Source organism: Anomaloglossus baeobatrachus, chromosome 6 (assembly GCF_048569485.1).
Source record: "Anomaloglossus baeobatrachus isolate aAnoBae1 chromosome 6, aAnoBae1.hap1, whole genome shotgun sequence".
NCBI lineage: Eukaryota > Metazoa > Chordata > Amphibia > Anura > Aromobatidae > Anomaloglossus > Anomaloglossus baeobatrachus.
This window is the reverse complement of record NC_134358.1, coordinates 55,179,644-55,206,684: the sequence shown is the minus strand read 5'-3', so window position 1 is coordinate 55,206,684 and position 27,041 is coordinate 55,179,644.

The following is a 27,041-nucleotide window of genomic DNA, read 5'->3' as shown; positions in this document are numbered from 1 at the left end:
CAGACAGACACAGACAGGCAGAGACAGACAGACAAAGAGATAGACAGACAAGGAAACAGACAGACAAAGAGACAGACACAGACAAAGAGACAGACACAGACAAAGAGACAGACACAAACAAAGAGACAGACAGGGAAAGAGATAGTGAGACAGATAGGGAAAGGGATTGAGTTGTGAACCACCCTTGTAAGTGTAGGGGAGTGCAGTCCTTACTAATGATGTTGCTTCACTGTGACTTTCAGATTGTGTTGTACTATGGCTTTAAGAGACTGGCTCACTAGCAGAGCATAATGGAATGGCCCGGAACTCCCCTGCTGCTGGCAGCTTATTTGGTCTGATCGGAGAGAAGTGGAGAGAGAAGCAGGAAGTGAGTCGGTGTGGATTCCAGGACCTGCAGAGGGATGGAGATATATTAGAGTCGACATCCAGCCTGCCAGAGTTCCTTGCCTGAGGAGCCCAGCTGTGGAGCAAATTGGGGAAAAGAAGTCCTGCATCGCCCTCCTGGATTGAAGTGCACACCACTGTACCGACAAGTCCCAGAGTGCATCATACCTGGGGACGGAGCCATGAGTAGTGTTGGGGTACGGCGGTGAGTGAATTAGCATAGGCCTCCATAGAGTACAGTATTCCCTTTAGAGGGGACCAGCAAGATTAGTGGATAGAGTAGGATTGGTTACTGTTGTATATGTGCATATTGTTGTATTGCTATTTGAATTTATATTGCTTACTGTAGTAGTTGTGGCGACCTGGGCTGCCTGCCTCAGCTAAAGTATACACTGTTGTACCTGGGATTGTGAATAAGGATCAATAATAATATGGATCAATAAAGAAGAAAGACATTTTATCTTAGATGTCGTGCTGGACCTTCATGTTTTTTTACGGTTGTATCTGGAGTTGTCTCGTTTACCATTTGTTCCTTTTTGCTCCTATCCCGCCGCTGCTCTGCAGCTTACGTTTGCTACCTAGATAAATAAAGTTTCTTCTTGGTTTACCCGTTAAATCTGTCTGATACCGTGGCTTGCCCTGCAGAGTGGAGGGCCCTCAGTTCATTGCTTCATAAGGGCGGGGGTCTGTGGTTATAGAGGGCAAGATAGGCCTGGATCTGGAATTTTGATGCCTACCTACAACTACGCCTGACAATAGTACTGTTGATGGACAATAGGAACCCCTGGATGGGTGAGATTTTTCCATTTTTGTCCATGTTATATTATATTCGATTTGAGGGGTTATTTTTTGCCGTCAAGTTTTGACCACTGTCCCTCTGAGAGCTTTTTGCATAGATATCCCCTTAAAGGCCCACATATGAATTGGTGACCTACCAAGAATTCTAGATATTATATGTACCTCCTGTGTGTAGCAATATTGATACATGCTAAAACTTTGCATGGTCTCTTTAATATTGACTAGAGACGACTGCCATTCACTGTATGTATTTTTGCACAGTGCACCTTATCTTCAGGGCATTTGTGTTTAGTTTTAAATATGGCTGAGGTTTAATGGACACAGACATTTTAAATTTTAATATTAAAGGTCAAGTTTTATCCTTTTTCCTCGCCAAATGCCTCTGGTGACTAAAGAACAACATATGTGGCCAGAATAACTAGATCAAATCACCCAAAATGAAAAAAATGTATCAAATCTTAATTGGGATATATTTAAAAACACACATAGCAATCAATAAATAGAGTAGAGGTCACAAGGAGTAAATACATGAGTACACCCCAGGTGGAGGAACAACCAAATGACAGTGGTGAATAGAACAACATATAGTGCAAGTCAAATGAATTAAATAAAGATTTCAATGTAAATAATCAATGCAATGTATCAGATGCAAGAAATCCAAATAGTCATCACCTAATGCGACCACATAGTGAACAACTCTGTTATGATTCAGTGACCGAGGAGGATCAAAAGGGGTAAAAATTCGGAAACCCAGAGAATCACCAGAGTGGTTGGAAACTCAGCAGACTGCAGACCTGTAACTGTCGACACAACTAGAAGTAGCCGTGGGACGTGCCTACGATGACCTAGTGGCCTCGACACAGCCGGAGAGCTAATTATTCCTAAAGAGAGAAAAACAAAGAAAGCTAATCTGCCTCGGAGCAGTCCCCCAAAGATTATAGGTAGCCCCCAAACATGTAAAGCCGGTGAGACAAGATGAAACACAGTACGCAAGTAGAGAACAGATTCAGCAAAGATGAGGCCCACACTATCTATACAGGAAAGGACAGAAAAGAGCACTGTCTGCAGCCGCGCAAAACCCTAACAAAAAAACAACACACCTGATAGGAAAAAGCTGAGACCACACGGTCTCTCCCCCGCTATATCAGTACTCTGGTGTTACTTGGATCCAAACAAAAAACTAATATAGAGGAAGGACTGAAATTAATACCAAGCATGACAAAACAAAAATACATTGCAGAATATATGGAACTGGGTACACAGACATTCCCAGCAGGGAATAACCCAACTCCACCCAGAACTCCACACAAACAGAAACCAGGAAACAAGCCTTAGTACCACAAAAATAAAAATAACAAGAAAATGGAAAAAAACTAACAAGAGGTACAAAGACAAAACTTATCTGCAAGGTGGAAACAGAAGATAGGGCAGGCTCCAGAATGTCCACAGCACCACAGGAGACAACATTGATCACCGGCCAAGATCAAGAGAACACTACTCCATTATATAGGCCCAATCTGAGCAGCCTGATTTCCACAATCATCATCAGCTATCTGGCTTCTGTTAAGCAGACCAACTCTACTACCAGCACTGGCCACAAGCGGGATTCCCAAACCGGAACCCAGTCCAAATGTGTTCACAACACAACTCACCCATAAGGAAGTCCCCACACGTGGCCCATCACGCGTTTCGCGAGATGCTTTATCAAGGCAGGAGTGTTTGGATGATTTGATCTGGTGGTTCTGGCCACATATATTGTTCTTTAGTTACCTCTTTGAGCGTTATACCAGACAGTATGGGGGGGTTCATCTCTTTTTGGGTTCATCCCATTGATTTATACATGTGTTATGAATCTTGCATTGACAAATGCCTTTAGTGGCAGCTTATTTTCAATGAGATAAAAAGATTGGGCATCAGAATTCAACATGTCTGATCCTACTTCCCGGTAGAAAGACGGAAAGCTCCAAAATACATAAAAAATTGTTTAATTCTTCTCTCGAAATCAGCAGGCTCAGCTGTAATTTACATGGGGGCCTTTGGAGTGGTTCTTATTTTGGCGCACCCACCCATGTATTACACGGTCAGTCATTTTTCAGTGTGGCAGGCATATAAGTCTACATTTCTCTAGATAGTTGTACAATAACAATATATGTCCAGACTAAACCTTCCAGAACTTAGCTAGAAGTCGGGGTGGCTTTTGATAGGCAAGTGCGTGTCTTCATGATACAGAGGCTTCAAGTAAAATATCTCTACTACATGAACACTGCGTAATACTGCCCCCTATGGAAAGTAATATGAACTGCACTTCTTAATTCTGGAATGAATCATATGAAAAATATTTCTTAAATTTGACTTTTTCAAATCTTGGCTCATCCGGCTGTAATCCTATAGCCTCGGACACTGTTGTGAATTAGGAATAACATGTCATCTTCATCATCCTCATTGTCATAACCGAAAGTAAGCTCATCCCTACCGAATCCAACCGCAAAATGTTCCCTTCCAATTTAACTGATTTCATCAAAGGCACTGCCGTCCTGCGTAATGAATACCAGCTCCACGGCATTTTTTTGGCTATGGCATCCCTGCATAAGTTACAGTGCTGAAAATTCCTTCACTGGACAATAGACGGTTTAAATAAACCATTGTCAGTCTGAATAAAGGGACTCAAATTGTCCTTTTTCAACCTCATATGACCTTATTCAAGCGAGCGCACATTTCCCAAGTTACTTCGAATGATTTTTGTAGTTTACACAAAAGCGTAATGATTTTCCAGTGTGCCGGAGTGATTAAATTCTTTCTCGTCCCTTGGGATGCAGGCTGGATGGTAATGGGATGCTGCCATCTTTTCAGCTGCTGGGGAGATTTTCCTCTTTTGCTGCATAGATTTTTTTTTGCTATTAATTGGTATATATTCTATGGAAAATTTGCTCACTGATCGCAAACAACACACAGTCCTATTGACTAAAAGCATGAAAATGTCATAATGCGGAAAAGAGAAAAAGAGGGAAATGATAATAAATTCTCAACATGAAATTGTACAGTGTATGTAAAGGTCTGCTTTTTACCAGAAACACTGCCACTCTTGTCAATAGGCATTGCCTGGTATTGCAGCTGAACTTAATTCAATGAAATGGAGCTGACCTACAATATCGGATCATGCCTGCGGAGAACGGTACTTTTTAAAGAAAAAAACAGCAAGTATTATTTCTAATGTTGCACAATCTGATTTAGATTGTAGAAAAGTGCAATATCAATGCACCTGCAAGGCGTCTACTATAAGGAATTCAGATAATGCACTGTCAGATATAGAAGAATAGATATTGAAAACATTTAAAAAGCCCAAAAAATAGATTATTTTGCAATATGACCAATTAAATCTCCAAAGAATAATATATGTGGAGAACAAAAACATCTCCCTACAAACAAAGACAAAACAATATATATATATATATATATATATATATATATATATATATATATATATATATATATATATATATGTATTTGGTCTGCACTATATATATGTATATATATAAACATACAGCATATATATATTCATATATATATATATATATATGTGTATATATATATATGCTGTATGTTTATATATATACATATATAAAGTGCAGACCAAAGGTTTGGACACACCTTCTCATTCAAAGAGTTTTCTTTATTTTCATGACTCTGAAAATTGTAGATTCACATAGAACTGCTAAGCATCTCTGGGAACTCCTTCAAGACTGTTGGAAAACCGTTTCCGGTGACTACCTCTTGAAGCTCATCAAGAGAATGCCAAGAGTGTGCAAAGCAGTAATCAAAGCAAAAGGTGGCTACTTTGAAGAACCTAGAATATAAGACATATTTTCAGTTGTTTCACACTTTTTTGTTAAGTATTTCATTCCACATGTGTTATTTCATAGTTTTGATGCCTTCAATGTGAATCTACAATTTTCAGAGTCATGAAAATAAAGGAAACTCTTTGAATGAGAAGGTGTCTCCAAGCTTTTGGTCTGTACTGTACATATAAATATATATATATTTATATATTTTTTTTTTTATATATATACATATATATACATATATATATATATATATATATATATATACATACCAGTGCATCTCAATAGATTAGAATATCATCAAAAAGTTCATTTATTTCAGTAATTCAATACAAAGACGAGATACATGTACTAAATAAAGAATCATTACACACAGAGTTATCAATTTCACGTGTTTATTACATATTATATAGAGTCATTACACACAGAGGGATCTATTCATATATTATATAGAGTCATTACACACAGAGGGATCTATTCCTATATATTACATAGAGTCATTACACACAGAGGGATTTATTTCAAGTGTTTATTTCTGTTAGTGTTGATGACTATGGCTTACAGCTAATGAAAACCCAAAAGTTATTATCTCAGAAAATTAAAATAATTAACACAAAACACCTGCAAAGGCTTCCTAAGCATTTAAAATGGTCCCTTAGTCTGGTTCAGTAGGCTACACAATCATGGGGAAGACTGCTGACCTGACAGATGTCCAGAAGGCAGTCATTCACACACTCCACAAGGAAGGTAAGCTACAAAAGGTCATTGCTAAAGAAGATGGCTGTTCACAGAGTGCTGTATCCAATCATATTAGTGGAAAGTTGAGTGGAAGGAAAAAGTGTGGTAGAAAAAGGTGCACAAGGAACCGGGAGAACCACAGCCTTGATAGGATTATTAAGAAAAAGCCATTCAAAAATTTGTGGACATTCACAAGGAGTTGACTGCTGCTGGAGTCAGTGCTTCAAGAGCCACCACACACAGATTTATCCAGGACATGGGCTACAAGTGTCACATTCCTTGTGTCAAGCCACTCATGACCAATAGATATATATATAAATATGTTAGAGCACTTCATGCTTCTCTCTGCCGACAAGCATTTTGGAGATGGAAATTTCATTTTCCAGCAGAACTTGGCCCCTGTCCACACTGCCAAAAGTACCAATACCTGGTTTACTAACCACAGTATCACTGTGGTTGATGGGCCAGCAAACTCGCCTGACCTCAACCCCAAAGAGAATATATGGGATATTGTCAGGAGGAAGATGAGAGACACCAGACCCAACAATGCAGACGAGCTGAAGGCTGCTATCAAAGCAACATGGGCTTCAATTACACCTCAGCAGTGCCACAGGCTGATCGCCTCCATGCCACGCCGCATTGATGCCATATCATGCAAAAGAAGCCTTGACCAAGTATTGAGGCATTTACTGTACAAACTTTTCAGTAGGCGCCAACATTTCTGAGTTTAAAAACAATTTTTCAGTTGGTCTTATATAATATTCTAATTTGTAGGGATAATGACTTTTGGGTTTTCTTTGGCCATAAGCCATAATCATCAACATTAACAGAAGAAAACACGTGAAGTAGATCCCTCTGTGTGTAATGACTCTATATAATATATAAGAATAGATCCCTCTGTGTGTAATGACTCTATATAATATATAGGAATAGATCCCTCTGTGTGTAATGACTCTATATAATATATAGGAATAGATCCCTCTGTGTGTAATGACTCTATATAATATATAGGAATAGATCCCTCTGTGTGTAATGACTCTATATAATATATAGGAATAGATCCCTCTGTGTGTAATGACTCTATATAATATATAGGAATAGATCCCTCTGTGTGTAATGACTCTATATAATATATAGGAATAGATCCCTCTGTGTGTAATGACTCTATATAATATATAGGAATAGATCCCTCTGTGTGTAATGACTCTATATAATATAAAGGAATAGATCCCTCTGTGTGTAATGACTCTATATAATATATAGCAATAGATCCCTCTGTGTGTAATGACTCTATATAATATATAGATAATAAATTGGAGATTTTTCATAGATAGAAAAAGCTCACCAACCAGCGCTGAATAATAGGATTATTTGATATTTTAATATTTTATTAATCGACAGTATGAAAAAATAATGAATAATAATACTACTGCATAGGACAAAAAACACAAAAAAACACAAAAGAGATATACAGACAAGAGGGAGTATAATAATACTGTACTATCGTGGAGCCCCGGCCGGTGGCACCACGAATATGACTAAGTGTTGGTAAAACTAAAGTTCCGACCAAGAGAAAAAAACTTCCTCAGGAATATCCAAAAAAATGAAGGATGATTGTTATAAAAGTTTTTTTGCCCAAGGGGGGGAATAGATCCCTCTGTGTGTAATGACTCTATATAATATACTGTATAGGAACAGTTCCCTCTGTGTGTAATGACTCTATATAATATATGTGTTTCCCTTTTTGCATTGAATTACTAAAATAAATTACAGTAACTTGTTGATAATATTCTAATTTATTGAGATACTCTTGTATATTTTATTCTTATTCTTGATGAACAAAATAAACAAAAAAGATTTTTACATTCAGTCCCAAAACACGAATTAACTTTTGCTCAGCCAAGCACTGACAAGATAACAGCTTTCCTGACTATACATGTGATCTACTACCAACCAAAAAAAAAGATGTGTACTATTTCTAGTCTCAGGCGGGCTTTGCATGTTGCAACATCGCAAGCCGATGCTGCGATGTCGCACGCGATAGCCCCCGCCCCCGTCGCAGGTACGATATCTTGTGATAGCTGGCGTAGCGAAAATTATCGCTATGCCAGCTTCACATGCACTCACCTGCCCTGCGACCGTCGCTCTGGTCGGCGACCCGCCTCCTTCCTAAGGGGGCGGGTTGTGCGGCGTCATAGCGACGTCACACGACAGGCGGCCAATAGCGGCGGAGGGCGCGGAGATGAGCAGGATGTAAATATCCCGCCCACCTCCTTCCTTCCGTAGAGCCGCCGGCGGCAGGTAAGGTGAAGTTCCTCGCTCCTGCGGCGTAACACACAGCGATGTGTGCTGCCGCAGGAACGAGGAACAGCATCGTACCTGTCGCAGCAGCATAATTATGGAAAAGTCGGAGCCTACACCGATGATACGATAACGACGCTTTTGCGCTCGTTAATCGTATCATCTAGAATTTACACACAATGATGTCAAAAGTGATGCCGGATGTGCGTCACTTTCGATTTGACCCCACCGACATCGCACGTGCGATGTTGCAACGTGCAAAGCCGCCCTCAGACTGGGACAGCAAGGGCCCACCAGTAATACTGACTATGTGACCCACTGATCAACCACATGCAAATATTACATTCACAATTGTATCTATGCTTCTACTGTATATAATAATAATAATAATAATAATAATAATAATAATAATAATAATATACTGGGTAGTTTGTAAAATGAATGATGAGATGCTTCCTTTGTCTGTACATAGTAAAACCAGTATATTGAGCCATTTAGTGATAATGTTTGGGGGGTAAGTGACGTAGTACTGCTAGGGGGCCCACCAGAGAATTTTCCTGCTCTCCTGTGGGCCAGTGCGAAGCCCACTGGAGAATTCTCCTGCTCTCCTGTAAGCCAGTGTGAGCCTGGTCACCTCACTTCAATAGCACCAACTCGGAGCTGGAAGTCCTGCTTCTTTAATCACATGTAATGGAGATGTGTCGCCCTGGACAAGCCAGGGGACACAGGTAACAACACACACCCCCACCCCCAGCAGTTCACACAGACAACCCCAGTGAGACCTGGTTTCTTCCTTGGGCTCAGACTGACACACCAGGTGGGTGGAGTCAGGAGATGGAGACGCCCACCGAGGAGTTTAGCTAGCCTGAGGGAGGAAGCAGGTCCAGACAAGTTCAGGAGTGAAGGAGAGAGGAAGTCTGCAGAGAGGCAGACGCAGACTGGGGCCTAGGTTGGAGCCTAGGGCCCCTGTGCAGAAAGACAGGCAGACGGTAGTGGCCGTCTGCAGGGAGCCGGGGAGCCAGTTGGTGGAACCGCAGGTAGCCGGGGCTGGGCGGTGGCCCCCCGGTACTGAATCGGGGAGCCAGCTGGAAACCGGAGAGCAGGAAGAGTGTGCACGGAGGCGACGGAAAGAACTTACACTAACAACCTGGGGTCAGAGGATATTAGCAGTGCAACCGTCTGAGGGACCTGTCCAACCAGCCGTTTATTTACCGAGAACTGTGTCGTGTTTACTGGCTGAGTGAGTACCTCCGTGCCGTGCGGCACAGCGCTGCCCCTGCGCCCCTGCACCTCCGCAGGCCCCCTACCCGCCTGCCCACCATCCCAACCCCCATCACTGGGCCCCGGGATCCCCAACCCCTACCCACGGAGGGGCAACACAACAACTGGCTGCTCCATACCATCACTCCCGGGATTCCCCAGCCAGAGCAGCGGTGGTGTACATCCCATCACCACAACCGTGGGTGGCGTCACGGACAATCCACAATCCCCACACCCAAAACCCCCCTTTCATTCTCCGGCGAGGAGCACCGCTAGAGTCCCCGGGATCCGGCCCATCGCTCGAGCCACCGAGCAGCAGCAGGCCGCAGCAGCCGCCGCAGCCGGACCCGAGCAGTGGGAGAGCGCAGCGTCCCCCTCCTCCGTCCACGACAACTTGGCGTCACGAACAGGATCTTACCGCTCTGCTGTCTGGTAGAGGTGCGCCTTGTTACCGCCGGAGGTGTCCGGCCGAAAAATTTCAGAAGCCGCCATCTTTGGCGCGAAGAATTTCCCGCTCGAGCATCTTCCCCGAGCAGGAAAGGCGCGAAAGTGGAGCCGCGCCCCCTGAAGAAGGAAGTGCTAAAAAGAAGCTAAGGGGGACGGGATGGCGTCCGGCCGCATGTGAACCGCGGCTGTGGAAGCAGGGACGCCAGGACTCTGCCAGCATTTGGTTCCTGGAAGAGGCCGCCGCAGTGATGCACCGACCCGTTACCCCCTGTTACCGGTAGCGGAGCCCGCAGCGTCTGTGGGGGAGGACCCAGACCTGGGGTCCCCAGGCCTCACCTTTGTCACCATCCTGCCACCGGCCCCGGCAGTCCGCCCGGCCGCGACGGAGATGACGACGGCTCCGGCAGTCCACCCGGCCGCAACGGCAGCGAAGTACCGGTCCCGTTGACCAATCTGGAGCCGTTCCTGGACTGGGGTCAAGGGGTGCTGCCCATTTCCTAGGGGCAGCACCAAGGCTAGGTTATTTGGGTGGGTGACTGAAGGACCCGTTGCCGTTATTAAAAGTGTTTAATGTTTGATATGCCTCCCGTTGTGGGATGATGTTAGTATCCTTGTATTGTTTTTTTTCTTATCTTCTGCAGTTTAAAAGAAAAATAAAACCGGTGATGGACGGGCAGCCCGAGGATGGTCTGCATTTTGCTAAGGGGGAATGTGTCGCCCTGGACAAGCCAGGGGACACAGGTAACAACACACACACACACCCCCACCCCCAGCAGTTCACACAGACAACCCCAGTGAGACCTGGTTTCTTCCTTGGGCTCAGACTGACACACCAGGTGGGTGGAGTCAGGAGATGAGACGCCCACCGAGGAGTTTGTCTGGTCTGAGGGAGGAAGCAGGTCCAGAGAAGTTCAGGAGTGAAGGAGAGAGGAAGTCTGCAGAGAGGCAGACGCAGACTGGGGCCTAGGTTGGAGCCTAGGGCCCCTGTGCAGAAAGACAGGCAGACGGTAGTGGCCGTCTGCAGGGAGCCGGGGAGCCAGTTGGTGGAACCGCAGGTAGCCGGGGCTGGGCGGTGGCCCCCCGGTACTGAATCGGGGAGCCAGCTGGAAACCGGAGAGCAGGAAGAGTGTGCATGGAGGCGAAGGAAAGAACTTACACTAACAACCTGGGGTCAGGGGATATTAGCGGTGCAACCGTCTGAGGGACCCGTCCAACCAGCCGTTTCTTTACCGAGAACTGTGTCGTGTTTACTGGCTGAGTGAGTACCTCCGTGCCGTGCGGCACAGCGCTGCCCCTGCGCCCCTGCACTTCCGCAGGCCCCCTACCCGCCTGCCCACCATCCCAACTCCCATCACTGGGCCCCGGGATCCCCAACCCCTACCCACGGAGGGGCAACACAACAACTGGCTGCTCCATACCATCACTCCCGGGATTCCCCAGCCAGAGCAGCGGTGGTGTACATCCCATCACCACAACCGTGGGTGGCGTCACGGACAATCCACAATCCCCACACCCAAAACCCCCCTTTCACTCTCGGGCGAGGAGCGCCGCTAGAGTCCCCAGGATCCGGCCCATCGCTCGAGCCACCGAGCAGCAGCAGGCCGCAGCAGCCGCGGCAGCCGGACCCGAGCAGTGGGAGAGCGCGGCGTCCCCTTCTCCGCCCGCGACAGAGAGACCTATCACATCTGCTCCCCTCTTATTTATTCTGTTGGAGTCCTTCTACCCATGCAAGCTATAGTTTTTTTCTGTGTTGGTCTGTGAGGTGTGGTGTACCAAACACTCTCTGATGAAAGTTGTGCTTTGTTGTACTTTTTGCTTGGTGCGTTTTTGAAGTTTAAGGCTGCTTTACACCAGACAATCTATCGTGCGATAGATCGTCGGGGTCACGGTTTTTGTGACGCACATCCGGCATCGCTGACGATGCCGGCCTGTGTGACACCTCCTAGCGACGCAGTATCGCTCACAAATCGTGAGTCGTGTATTGCTCGCTAGGTTCCATAATATAATTTAATTTAGTTGTTCATCGTTTCCAGGGTAGCAACCGCCACTCTGTGTGACACCCCGGGAACAATGAACAGCAGCTCACCTGCGTCACGCAGCCGCCGCCGGCTATGTGAAGGAATGAGGTGTGCGGGATGTTTACGTCCCGCTCATCTCCGCCTCTCCGCTTCCATTGGCCGACGGCCGTATGACGTCGCTGTGACGCCGAACGTCCCTCCCATTCCAGGAAGTGGACGTTCGCCGCCCACAGCGAGGTTGCACGAGAGGTAAGTATGTGTGACGGGGGTTACTGACTTTGTGCAACACGGGCAGCGATTTGCCCGTGACGCAAAAAGGACGGGGGCGGGTACGATCGATTGTGAAATTGCACAATCGGTCGTACCATGTAAAGCAGCCTTTACTCCTGCTGTTTTGTAGCTTCCTTCCTGCTTTTGGTTTTCCTCCTTAATCTCTTATTGTCTTATCTTGTATCTAGGCGTGCTGTGTGTGACAGAGTTTTGTTTTTTCCCTTGTCTGTCTTTATCTGTGGTTTCAACACACTGCTATCCCATCCCTCCCTAGAGGGAGATAGAGGGGAAATTAGATCAGGATTAGTCAGGGCCAGGAAGGAGACTCAGGCCTCTCCACCATCAGGAGAATCCCTTGGGTTAATGATAGCGTAGGGTAACCTAGCTGAAGGTGCAGCTTTGAAGCCTCGATTCCCGCTATCCCAAAGTCATAATGACACCATGACCAAGCTGTAACTTTATTGGAGTCATCCAGTAGACAATAAGAACTTTTTGTTATTTTTACTTAAAAGGGAAATATTTTAAAGGAGTTTTCCAGGATTTGAAAAAGGCTCAGCTCATTTTTAGAAATAGCATCAAGCTTTACCAGAGCCTTATTCTAGGTTTGCAGTTCAATGCTACTAACTTGAATACTGAGATACCATTGCGGTAGAAACAGACATGAACCATACATCCAAAAATCATAAATTAATCTAATGCCGCTAGGCAAAAATGTATGCATCCGAATATGAGGTTCTTAGTTTAACAAACATTGTGATCAGATTGTATGAAGCCCTGCAACATCACGGCGAACCTCCGAGTAACTTTTTTTTAGCATTAAAGGGAGCCTGTCAGGTGCAATATGCACCCAGAACCACGAGCAGTTCTGGGTGTATATTGCTAATCCCTGCCTAACAGTCCCAGCATCTAGTAGCATAGATAAATCACAAGACCAGGTGGGCACGTATTACCCGTGGTGCACAAATTCCAGGACGGGCTCCAGAAGAGGTCGGCACTCACAAACATCCTTTTTGCAGAATTTATTCAATTTTTTCATTCCATTTTCTTTCCCCAAAAAATTGTTTAGTACAAGATGACACGTTTCGGTCAGAAAGTACAGACCTTTTTCAAACCATATCATATATATATATATATATATGATATGGTTTGAAAAAGGTCTGTACTTTCTGACTGAAACGCGTCATCTTGTACTAAACAATCTTTTTTGGAAAGAAAATGAAATGAAAAAAATGGAATAAATTCTGCAAAAAGGATGTTTGTAAGTGAAGATTCTTCTTCTTACGTAGCATATGTGCCGCACCCACGTCAGCAGCCGGGCTGCTCGGATCCGGATCCGCGGTGGCTCGAGGGGCATCCGGACCTGGGGGTCGTAAAGTCACTCGAATTAAGGGGGTATTTCCAGGGGATGGTGTATTTACAGTTCGTGACACCACCCGTGGTGTGTTGTAAGGTGAAGTACCACTGCTGCAGCTGGGAGTACCCGGTGGCGATGGAGTGGACAGCCAGGTGTTTAACCCCTCCACGGGTGGGGGGGATGCCCCGGGACTCGGTAATAGTGTATGCCGTTGGGGAGGTAAGGGTCACTTGCGTACTCAATCAGTCCATAAACCTGACACCGACAACTTAGTAAACCAAAGTTCTGGACACCGCTGCCGCTGAGGGGGAGCACGTCTGGGTCCCGTTTCTGCTGGTGTTGTCTGATGATCTGTGACCTTTCCTTGGCACTAATCGGGTCCCGCTCCCCAATGTGGCTAACTGAGGGATCTTGCTCTCAGGGTTCATATTTGGGATTTCCTGGACCATTTTAGTGGAAAGTTCTATCCCCCTCGTTGTGCTAGTACCCCAATTTTGGAGCGGGTGGAGAGCGGATCTTGAAGGGTCTGTTCTCGTTGGGTGAATTGTCAGGTCGCCTGAAGCTACTCCCTGCCCTAGGGTCCACATTCCCCGTCGTGCCCTAGTCCCAGTGGTGATGGTACAAGGCCGCCGGCTGTCCTCCATAACAATACCGTGCCCCTTGTCACGATCCCCTGCGACCGGGGGTCCAGCTCCTACCAGGCCCAGACCAACATCTGCTACTTAGTACTTCCAAGGAGCCCAGCTCCTGACCTCCTCTCTCCTTCACCTTCAACACTACACTGGCCTACTCCTGACACTCCTGACCTCCCCTTAACCAACCCCCCAAGTGGCAACCCTATTCCACTAAGGCCATCTACTGGTGTGTCTGGTGGGTGTGGTACAGAGTGTTCCTAGGATTTTGATTAGCTGGTTTTGGCAACACCATAGGTTAGGGACCTGTAACCAAGGAGGAGTTGGATATTGCACAGAAGGGCAGATTGCCCAATACCCTGTGACGACCAGATAGGCCAGTTCGTCACACATAGATAAAGAGATAATTAGAAAAAGTATTTCTAAAGATCCTCCATTATATGATAATGAGGCCAGCAACTAGTCGCAAGGGCATTACTTCCTTTGGATAGTTGGCCCCCTTAGCATGTAAGCACGTTCCTTTGGGTGTGTTAACATTCTAATGAAAGTGCAGCATGACCGGAATGGTCGATCTCACTAGTCTCTGTTGCCACCGCCCCCGATACTGTATTTCGGCTCAGTGTACTTGATCAGAAGTCCGGAAGTTTCAGTCATGCGTACTATGAAGCTATGTGTATGTGTCCTGGCTTCAAACTGGTGTAGTGCGCATGACCGGAAGTCTGGGGATATTTTGATCATGTGCACTGAGCCAAATACCAGCGGTGGCAGCAGAGGTGAGCCTGACCATGCCTCTGATGCTGCTCATTCATTAGCATGTTAGCATACCCACAGGGGTGTACTAACATACTAAGGGGGCCAACTAGCCAAGGGAACTAACACCCTTGTGACTGGCCTCACTAGCATATGATAAAAGATCTTTAGAAATACTTTTTCTAAAGAGCTCTTTATCTATGCCACTAGATACAGGGATGGTTAGGCAGGGATTAGCAATATGCACCCAGAACTGCTCGTGGTTCAAGATGCATATTGCACCTGACAGGTTCCCTTTAAAGATGCGGCACCGTGCGCCAACCACTGCCGCTACTTAAAAACTAAGATACAAAATGTGGATAAACATGGTACTATTTCTGGGCGAAAAGCAGGTCATTATTTCTATTTGTTGGCTGTAATATCTATTTTAGCTCTATTTATTTCATTTTCCATTTCATGGGAACACCTGTAATGTTTACTGGGCTGCAAAGGGAATCATTCTATAGAGTCTGCAGTCCGAAATATAAAATTAGGCACCAATAGTAGCCACTATCAATATTATCTTGTTGTTATCTTGTAATTTTCTAAATATTAAAGTGGAAAAATGTATTTTCGAACCCGGAGTTTTGCATGCAATATTTGCACTCCAGATGATGTTGATTTACTCTTTGATTTTGACCCGGAAAAAAAGCAATTATTTTGGCATCGTAACGACAGAATGTTCAGATATTGAGGGTTTGGAAACATTATTAAATGCCCAACTTGGCCACAGGAAAAAAAAAATAAATTGTATTGCTTGGAATGGTCCACATCTTGCAATGAAATTGATTGACGCCATTCCGTTCTCCAATAATCTTTTAATGACCACATCGACAGTGATTTAACCCAAAGGACATTAGGTCATTTTTTTGGGCAATCAAGACTGTAGATACCTCAGACTAAAACATCTAGAGAGTATGATAAATTATCTACAATGAATTAGAAGAAAAAAAATGCATATGTTATTTATGCAAGGTTTGTTTTAGTCTTCAGCGTAAAACGTTTTGGATCGCAGCCTGGAGAATGATAAGTTAAACTTTCCTCCGACTCACGTTTTATGAATTTTCCATCCTTGCACATTCAAGGAGAATAGGTTCAATAAATTCAGTATAAAATATACAAAATATAAGTCAATGAAAGAAAGAAAAAAGCCTGCTGTGAGTACATTACAGCACTTACAGAAACTGTAGACATGCCGCTTCTCCCGCCGGTCAGGGATCTGCCAATACAAACACATACTGCAGACCGCTCCAGCCCTAAAGCTCCTACAGATATAACCATGGCTTTTTTTTTAGACAGAACCAGCTATGTAACTTTTTCATTTCTTCGTGCAAAAGTGTTGGCTATAATATCCAATCCACTGTTATTATTTCATTTATTTTTGATATGCAAATTGCCTCTTCAGAGAGGAACTCTAGTGCCACCAATTGGAAGTAGCAATCCTAAAAGTCAATATCGACCCTTTATTGAGCCTTGCCATACGACTTAGGATGTAAGCCAAATCAGAATCTCTATTTGTAGACACATGTTTCTGGGTGTTGGCCCTCCTGAGTGCAAAGCAAGAGATCTGATTTGGCTTGGTGAGAGACTAGGATCTAAGGAGTAAGTTTTCACACACCAGGTCTGGCATGCAAGTATGAGGAGCCTTTCACCTAGCCAAATCACATCTCATACTTTACACTGATGAAAGTCAACATCCCGAAACATGGTGTCTGCAAATTGAGATTCTGAGCATGTTTTGGGTAGGATGAAAGAGGAAGCTTGGAAGACAAAACCAAAGAATCTAGATGATCTCTGGGAGGCATGTAAGAATGCATTCTTTGCTATTCCTGATGACTTCATCAATAAATTGTATGAATCACTGTTGAATCGCATAGATGCAGTCCTTCAAGCTCATGCAAGTCACACAAAATATTAAATATGGCTCTAATAGCAACACAACTTCATTCATCAATGTTATGCAACATAATAATAATAATAATTATTATTCCTTTATATAGCGCCATTAATTGCATAGCGCATTTACATACATTGGCAACATATCTTTGTATTAGAAGTTAATTACAGTATATGTTTGAATTTCACATTACTTTCTGTGGGCGACAAAACTTTTGCTTGCCAAAATCTCACCATTCTGTGTTCATTAAATGATCAATATTTCAGTTTTGCAGAAACTTTATTTTCATAACCTCAACTAATTTTGGGAGGGTTTCAGCTTTCAAAAGAGTAATTTATGAAACCAATGGATGAATTTAAAGTCAGGTTATAAGCTTTTATTTACATAACATGGATAAGCGACAGAACTTCTGTCAGGGACTGTACAGCTAGTATTATAATCCAGAGCTGCATTTACAATTCTTCAGGTTGTTCTTTGAAGCTTGTTTACAAGCATATCCCTAGTAGATTAGCTAAAGCACTAATAGACGACTACGATTCCTAAACACATATCACCAAAGCAAACTCTGTACTGAAACTAAGTCTGTAAATAAAACTGTGAGATTTAAGCACTAAAGTTTGAAGAATTATGAATGCAGCTCTGGAGTAAACAAAAAACAACAACTATAACTAGTTGCTATGAGCATGCTGTTCCACAGCTACATCCTTTAAATATTTAACTTCTTATCAATCTTTAAAGAACATACATATACAACAGCTGCAGACTTTTATATGGGGTTGTTATGCAGCATGGCGGTATCCAGACTCGCTCTCTGATTGCTAAAATCTTCTACTGAAGACTGAGCTGATATTGCATTGAAAAGCTAGAAAAAAGTCATCTAACAAAACATAAATAGATCCAGATAATTTATAATATTCTACAGGGTATCTACCAAAATATAAACAAAATTAACATATTAGTGTAAAATTGATTTCTAGCTTCGTGGATTTCCAGAATCATTGGAGCAGCGGCAATTGGAAGAGGTACACAGTTTAAATTAAAAAAAAATCATTGAGATTTATTGCATCATCAAAAAATTACATATTTTGGTGGGTTTTTTTGTATATACACAATTGTGAAATGCTGCACAATTAGCTGACATTTTCTGTGTCCAGCCACTCACTTATAAGCTTTGTTGTGTAGACTTGGACAGAGTCAGCCAAGTCCTAACATTCTCACTAGAGGTTGTGGAATTTAATCGCAGCAACTCTGCAGCAAAAATTGTTACATCTCGTGGCTCTCCTGAGGCAAGGACTGAGGCAGTCTCCCATTCCTTGCCTGCCACGAGCACTCCTGCTCAGCAGCGCCGAAGGCCTGCCAGACTGCGCAGTGTGCAGGAGATACCTTCTCAGAGAGGCAGCAGAAGGGTGACACCTAGTGGTTCTCCTGTTACAAGGAGTGAAGCGGTCTCCCATTCCTGGCCTGCCGCAGACTCTCCTGCTCAGCGGCCCAGAAGGTCTGCGAGGCTGCGCAATCTGCAGAGGTTTACTGCTCAGGGAAGCAGTGAGATTCCCGTTATCTCTGCACATTGTGAGACCGAGGATCCCGCCTCTATTTCCCAGAGGCAGGAGGGTGAGCATGTGCAATGCGTGGTGGGTCCTGATTCGCTCACTGAAGTCACACGGCTTGATGACAAGGCTGGTGACGTGGTGAATCCTGACTGGCCAGGCTGGGACGTCGTGGACCCTGATTGGGTCAAGTCCGTCATCTCCGCCTCGCGCCCGCCCTCGGGTGGAGCTGTACCTCCTTAAAAGCTCCCCCTGCCATCATGGCGGCGCGCGACCGTCCTTCTATGTTTGGATGTCTGGCAGCGTGCTGCCACGCCACTGCTCAGGCATTACTCTCTCTTGTGGGCTTGGCCCTTGCTGCTCCGGCAGTACCTCGTTTGCAGGCCGTGTTCCTGCCTTGCTGCTCCGGCAGTACCCCCGTCAACAGGCCGTGTTCCTGTCCCAGGTGAGCTCCTCAAGTCTCCATTGGACTCACCTGGTTATTGAAAGCACACGTGCGTGGGCACCTCTGTGCTACCCTCGTGCCATATTCTCGTGACTTCCACTGGCACACGTGCGTGGGCACCTCTGTGCTTCCCCGTGCAACAGGTACACCGAGCCGTGAGATCTGTGCCATACAACCCTCACGGGTTAGGGCAGATCGGTGTACATAGATCGTCTGTGACATTCCAGACGATCGCTAGCAGCAACCCGCTCACTCTTCACCCACCATAGCGGCGGTCCCTTACACCGCACAGTGGACCTTGACCGGCGGAAGCTGTCCATTCCCCATCTTGGCACGCTTCCCCGGGTCCCCCTCGTAACATTACGGTCGCGCCAAAGGTCTGGCTATGGCTGAAGAGCAGCAGCAGTTGCTGCGTTATGTGCAGCAGTTGGAGTCACGATTGGCAGCAGTGGAGCAGTCTTCCTCCGATAAGACTACTCTGACGACAGTCGCCACCCAGGCGGCTACCCAGGCTGTGCTATTGGGCGGAAGGTCTCCTCGCCTTGCGCTTCCAGAGCGCTTTAGCGGCAACAGCTCTGAGTGCCGTGGGTTTATAAACCAGGTTACCACCTACTTAGAGCTGTCCGCGACTCTTTACGCTACCGAGAAGGCGAAGGTAGCCTTCGTCCAGTCCCTGCTCACAGGGAGAGCGCTGAAGTGGTCCACGCCGTTGTGGGAGCGCGGAGATCGTGTGGTGAATAACTTAGCAGCTTATCTTGGGGCCATGAGAATGGTGTTCCTCGGGCCTCAAGTCACCCACGATTCCGCGCTGCGCCTCCTACGACTTCGGCAAGGGTCTGCTTCAGTCGGGGACTTTGCTGTACACTTTAGGACACTGGCCGCAGAGCTGGACTGGCCGGATAAGGTCCTTGTCCCTGTGTTTTTGGAGGGCCTGGCAGGGTTTGTCAAAGACGCACTGGCCACACGTGAGGTGCCCACCACTTTAGAGTCCTTGATTCAGGTTGCCTCTCGCATAGACATCCGCCAGGCGGAGCGAAGGCTCGAGGTCTCTTCAGCACCCACGTCTTCTCGGCCTAAAAAGCGTCTGACTCCCGTCTTCCATCAGACAGGTCCCCCAGCCAGTCCTGTAGGCGACTCCGTGGAGTCAATGGAGGTGTCCAAGGTGGTCTCCTCTGCCCCAGGTTCTCGGTCTTGTGTCATCTGCTTTTCCTGTGGGCAGAGGGGACACATAGCTACCCTATGTCCCAAACCGTCGGGACAAGACAGCGTCTAGTTTCTATCAGAGGGGGGACTCTAGACGCTACTTCTCCCTCTAGGTTGACTATCAGCGCCCAGTTGCAGTTCGGCACTACTCTCTTCTCTGCCCTGGCTTGCTTGGACTCAGGCGCTGAAGGCAATTTCATCTCGACCTCCCTGGCAACCCGATACTCAGTTCCCCTGGTTCTGTTGCCCAAGCCACTCAGGGTCCGGGTAGTCGACGGGTCCATACTACTCAATCCTATCACCCAGATCACCATCCCTCTCAGGATGGATGTACCACCGGGACACCATGAGCAGGTGTCCTTCCTGGCGCTTCCAGGGGGGACGGATGAGATCCTACTGGGCCTTCCCTGGTTGAGACAGCATGCTCCTATACTCAACTGGGCAACAGGGGAGATCTCATCCTGGGCAGGATCCTGTAGAGAGCACCTCGTGACTACCGAACCACCCGCTACCATTAGGTCGGTTGGGTCCTCAGGGAATACTGAGGGGCCGGGTTTACCGACACCTTATGAGGCCTACAGGGATGTCTTTTCCAAAAGGGCCGCAGATACTCTTCCTCCCCACCGGCCATATGATTGCCGAATAGACCTGAAGCCAGGCTCCGAGCCCCCTAGGGGCAGAGTGTATCCACTCTCTGCTCCAGAGACGGAGGCTATGTCCAAATATATTCAGGATAGCCTGGCGAAGGGGTTCATTCGCAAGTCTATTTCACCGGCTGGTGCAGGGTTGTTTTTTGTGCAGAAGAAGGAAGGGGATCTGCGCCCCTGTATCGATTACAGGGGATTAAATGCAATCACAATCAAGAACAAATACCCTTTGCCCCTCATTACTGAGCTATTTGATCGATTCCGCGGGGCAAAGGTCTTCACAAAGCTGGATCTACGCGGGGCGTATAATCTAGTGCGAGTCTGAGAGGGCGATGAGTGGAAGACAGCCTTTAACACCAGGGACGGTCACTACGAGTATCTAGTAATGCCCTTCGGACTCTGCAATGCCCCCGCCGTATTTCAAGACTTTGTGAATGACATTTTCCGGAATTTGTATCTTTCCGTGGTTGCATACCTGGATGACATTCTTATCTTCTCCCCCGATCTTACCACCCATCGGAGGGATGTCATCCGAGTACTTAAGAGGCTCCGCACCCATTCGTTATATGCTAAGCTGGAAAAGTGCGTTTTTGAACAGGAATCCTTGCCGTTCCTGGGGTACATAGTGTCCAGTCAGGGGTTAGCAATGGATCCGGGGAAGTTGGAGACAGTGATGAACTGGCCTGAGCCCCGCTCGCTGAAGGCGATCCAGCGATTCTTGGGGTTTATCAATTATTATCGCCAGTTCATTCCCAACTTCTCGACGGTGGCAGCACCCATCATTGCCCTTACCCGCAAGGGCGCTAATCCCAAAGCATGGACACGGGAAACGGTAGAGGCATTTCACACTCTCAAAACTCACTTCTCCAGAGCTCCCATCCTTCATCGTCCAGACATCTCCAAACCCTTCCTACTGGAGGTAGACGCCTCTTCGGTCGGTGCAGGTGCAGTCCTGTACCAGAAAAACGAACGAGGAAGGAAACATCCGTGTTTCTTTTTCTCCAAGACCTTTTCTCCGGCCGAGAGGAACTACTCCATTGGGGATAGGGAGTTACTGGCGATGAAACTAGCATTCCAGGAATGGCGGCATCTCCTGGAGGGTGCAAGCATCCATTTGAGGTTTTTGCTGACCACAAAAACCTCACATACCTCCAGACAGCACAACGCCTGAACCCAAGGCAGGCCCGTTGGTCTTTATTCTTCTCCCGGTTCCGCTTTATTATCCGCCACCTGGCCGGTGAGAAGAACGTACGGGCCGATGCCTTGTCACGTTGTATGGTTGTGTTGGAGGAGGACGAGGAGGAGCCTCGTCTTATACTACCCCCGGACAGCTTGAGGATGGTCACTCCCACTTCTTTGGACCAGGTGCCACCTGGCAAAACCCTCGTTCCCCCTGAACTACGGAACGAGGTGCTATCGTGGGCCCATGCCTCCAAGGTCGGGGGTCACTTCGGGGTCAAAAGGACCAGAGACCTGGTGACCAGGCATTATTGGTGGCCGAGACTACCCCAGGACATACAGGAATATGTGGGAGCCTGTATGTCGTGTGCTCGGAATAAGCCGTCCCGGCAGAGACCGGCAGGTCTTCTTCACCCACTGCCAGTGCCGGATCGTCCCTGGGAAGTGGTAGGGATGGACTTCCTGGGAGATCTGCCCAAGTCAGCAGGGCACAGGGTCGTATGGGTCATCACGGACCACTTCTCTAAAATGGTCCACTTGGTGCCTCTTCCACGACTCCCGACGTCACGTGCTCTCGCCACCTTGTTCATTCGGCATGTATTTAGGTTGCATGGCATGCCTGACAAGGTGGTGAGCGACCGGGGTCCCCAGTTCGCGTCTCGCTTCTGGAGAGAGCTCTGTAAGCTCCTGCAGATAGAGCTGAACATCTCCTCCGCATACCATCCCGAGACCAATGGACTAGTGGAGAGGACTAATCAGACCTTGGTAACTTACCTCCGCCATTTTATATCCGCGCACCACGACAACTGGGCTAACCTCCTTTCTTGGGCCGAATTTGCCATTAACAATTCGGTCCATGAATCCTCTGGCCAGACTCCGTTCCTACTCAATAACGGACAACATCCCAGAATCCCGGTTCCGATGCCCATTACGTCACCCGATACTAGAGTGGAGGATTGGGCGACCAAGGCCCGGGAGATCTGGGATGACACCCAAGAGGCTCTTAAAAGGGCTAAAGACCGGATGGTGATAACGGCTGATGTTCGCCGCCGCCCTGCACCATCCTTCGCCCCTGGTGACCTAGTATGGCTGTCCTCTAAGAATGTTAACCTACGGGTACAGGCAGCCAAATTCGCCCCTAGGTATCTGGGTCCATTTAAAGTACTACAGCAGGTAAACCCAGTGGCATATCGACTCCAGCTCCCTCCACGCTGGGCTATAGCCAACACCTTTCACGTGTCCCTCCTGAAACCCGTACGACTTAATAAATTCTCGGGGTCCCTGCCGGCTCAAACCGACTCCCCGTCCGACGACCCTGAGGTGGCAAAACTTGTGGAGACAAAAGTCATACAGGGCAAGAGGTACTACCTCATGGAGTGGGCCGGCCGTGGTCCGGAGCATAGATCCTGGGAGTTGGAGGATCATATCCGCGCCCCGGGTTTGATAGCGGCCTTCGAGCACGGACAGGGGGGGGGGCTTAGACGGGGGGGTAATGTTACATCTCGTGGCTCTCCTGAGGCAAGGACTGAGGCAGTCTCCCATTCCTTGCCTGCCACGAGCACTCCTGCTCAGCAGCGCCGAAGGTCTGCCAGACTGCGCAGTGTGCAGGAGATACCTTCTCAGAGAGGCAGCAGAAGGGTGACACCTATGGTTCTCCTGTTACAAGGAGTGAAGCGGTCTCCCATTCCTGGCCTGCCGCAGACTCTCCTGCTCAGCGGCCCAGAAGGTCTGCGAGGCTGCGCAATCTGCAGAGGTTTACTGCTCAGGGAAGCAGTGAGATTCCCGTTATCTCTGCACATTGTGAGACCGAGGATCCCGCCTCTATTTCCCAGAGGCAGGAGGGTGAGCATGTGCAATGCGTGGTGGGTCCTGATTCGCTCACTGAAGTCACACGGCTTGATGACAAGGCTGGTGACGTGGTGAATCCTGACTGGCCAGGCTGGGACGTCGTGGACCCTGATTGGGTCAAGTCCGTCATCTCCGCCTCGCGCCCGCCCTCGGGTGGAGCTGTACCTCCTTAAAAGCTCCCCCTGCCATCATGGCGGCGCGCGACCGTCCTTCTATGTTTGGATGTCTGGCAGCGTGCTGCCACGCCACTGCTCAGGCATTACTCTCTCTCGTGGGCTTGGCCCTTGCTGCTCCGGCAGTAGCTCGTTTGCAGGCCGTGTTCCTGCTTTGCTGCTCCGGCAGTACCCCCGTCAACAGGCCGTGTTCCTGTCCCAGGTGAGCTCCTCAAGTCTCCATTGGACTCACCTGGTTATTGAAAGCACACGTGCGTGGGCACCTCTGTGCTACCCTCGTGCCATATTCTCGTGACTTCCACTGGCACACGTGCGTGGGCACCTCTGTGCTTCCCCGTGCAACAGGTACACCGAGCCGTGAGATCTGTGCCATACAACCCTCACGGGTTAGGGCAGATCGGTGTACATAGATCGTCTGTGACATTCCAGACGATCGCTAGCAGAAACCCGCTCACTCTTCACCCACCATAGCGGCGGTCCCTTACACCGCACAGTGGACCTTGACCGGCGGAAGCTGTCCATTCCCCATCTTGGCACGCTTCCCCGGGTCCCCCTCGTAACAAAAAATAATATACATTACTTCACTAACTAGGATATATAATATATTCTACCCAAAGCTTCAAAATCTTCATACTTGGTAATCCTTTTTAACCCTTTTTAACTCTCAGCAGGGGGTTTGAAGCAGATTCTTAAGGCCCCGTCACACTAAGCAACATCACTAGCAACATCGCTGCTAACGAACAACTTTTGTGACGTTGCTAGCGATGTTGCTGTGTGTGACATCCAGCAACAACCTGGCCCCTGTTGTGAGGTCGTTGGTTGTTGCTGAATGTCCTGGGCCATTTTTTAGTTGTTGCTGTCCCGCTGTGAAGCACAGATCGCTGTGTGTGACAGCGAGACAGCAACAACTAAATGTGCAGGCAGCAGGAGCCGGCTTCTGCGGAGGCTGGTAACCAATGTAAACATCGGGTAACAAAGAAGCCCTGTCCTTGGTTACCCGATATTTACCTCTGTTACCAGCCTCCGCCGCTCTCACTGTCAGTGACGGCTCCTGCTCTGTGCACATGTAGCTGCGCTCCTGCTCTGTGCACATGTAGCTGCAGGACACATCGGGTTAATTAACCCGATGTGTGCTGTAGCTAGGAGAGCAGGGAGCCAGCGCTAAGCAGTGTGCGCTGCTCCCTGCTCTGTGCACATTTAGCTGCAGCACACACCGGGTAATTAACCCGATGTGTGCTGTAACTAGGAGAGCAGGGAGCCAGCGCTAAGCAGTGTGCGCTGCTCCCTGCTCTGTGCACATTTAGCTGCAGCACACATCGGGTAATTAACCCGATGTGTGCTGTAACTAGGAGAGCAGGGAGCCAGCGCTCAGTGTGCGCTGCTCCCTGCTCTCTGCACGTGTAGCTCCGTGCGGTGGTAACCAAGGTAAATATCGGGTTGGTTACCCGATATTTACCTTAGTTACCAAGCGCAGCATCTTCCACGCGGCGCTGGGGGCTTGTCACTGGTTGCTGGTGAGCTCACCAGCAACTTGTGTAGCGACGCTCCAGCGATCTCAGGTGAGGTCACGCAGTTCACACACCTGCAGAAAACTGTGTTTTTTTGCCAAGAGATGCATATTTTGTGCTGAAATAGGTTATCCACATGGATCTGGACTTTTACCGTTCAGGTTCACCCATCACTAATAAAGATATTACACAATTTTAAAAAATATATGTGTGTTCACAACATCTGTAAGTCTGATCTATAATAATATAAACTTAACCAATCTGATTGGTAAATGGCATTGAAAAATAAAATTTAAATCCCAGAATTGTGTTTTTTGATCTCCATAAGTCCACCAAAAATTGTATTAGAAAACATTAAAAATGTATATCTGCTTCAAAATTGTATCAATAAAAACATTAGCTCAGACAAATTAATTAGCTCAATTAACCAGAAAGGGAAAATATTTTGGATCTCGGAACATGGTGACACAAGCAAAAATATGTTTTTAAAAAATTTCAAAATATTTTTTTAACACTTAATTAAGTAAATTTGATATATCAGTTTTGTATTGTCATAACTATACTGACATGGTGAATCATTATACCAATTGATTTTTACTACTAATTCCGTAAAAACAAGCCCAAATAACAATTGTACAATTTAGTTTTGTTTTTGCTTTCTGAAATTTTACAGTACCTTACATTTTTTTCTTGTATGGTGAAATGAATGGTGTTATGCAAAATAACAACTCATCTCATAAAAAATAAGCTCCCATACAGCTCTATCGTAAAAAAGGAAAAAAAAAGTTACAGCTTGTGGAAGAAGGGAATGAAAAACCAAAGCTACAAACATGGAAAATCACTTGGTCCTTAGAGGGGTTGTTAGCTCTATGAAGTAAAAAAAAAAAAAGGTTGAGATATTAAACAGGCACTTTTCATCCGTGTTCACCAAGGAACTGACTGTTCCAGGGATCATTCAACAAGGCACAATCAAAGTCCTTCCCTCCACCTCGATATAACTAATTTAACACAAGTAGAAGTATGCCTGCATTTGAGTAAATTCAACATTAACAAATACCCCAAGCCAGATGGCATTCATCCACGGATATTGAGGGAATTGAGATCAGTAATTGACAGGCCACTTTATCTTATCTTCATAGACTCTCTTGGAACAGAGTTGGTACTTAGGATTGGAGAATGGCTGACGTGGTAATGCCATTTAAGAAAGGTAAGAGTGTGGATCCAGGCAACTACCATCTGGTAAGTCTGACATCAGTGGTCTGCAAGGTTTTTTAGGGCATCTTAAGAGATGACATGCAGTGAAATATTAGAGAGAATAATATAATAATTGATAACCAGCATGGATTCATGAAAGATAAGTGGTGTCTAACAACCTGTTGGGGTTCTGTGAGGGGGTAAGTGCAAATTTGGATATTGGTAATGCAGCTGATTTATGATTTAATTGGACTTTGCAAAAGCATTTGATACTGTGCCACATAATAACATTCAAGGGTGGAGGAGTCTTTACATTTACCAAAGTATGAAAAATACCCAGATAACACCATAGTACAAATGTATAAACATTTTTATTTTAATAAATGCATAGGGTATACATAACAATGATTTAAGAAAAAACCGGAGTGAGTAAGTGAAGGAGGGGGGAAAGAACCCCACGTGACCCAGGCAAGGATCTCAGATCTCACATAGAATCTGCAAAAAGGTTTGAAAAATGCCCACAGGTAACCCCATGCAAGTGCAAAAATAGGTGCTGACACAATATTGTCC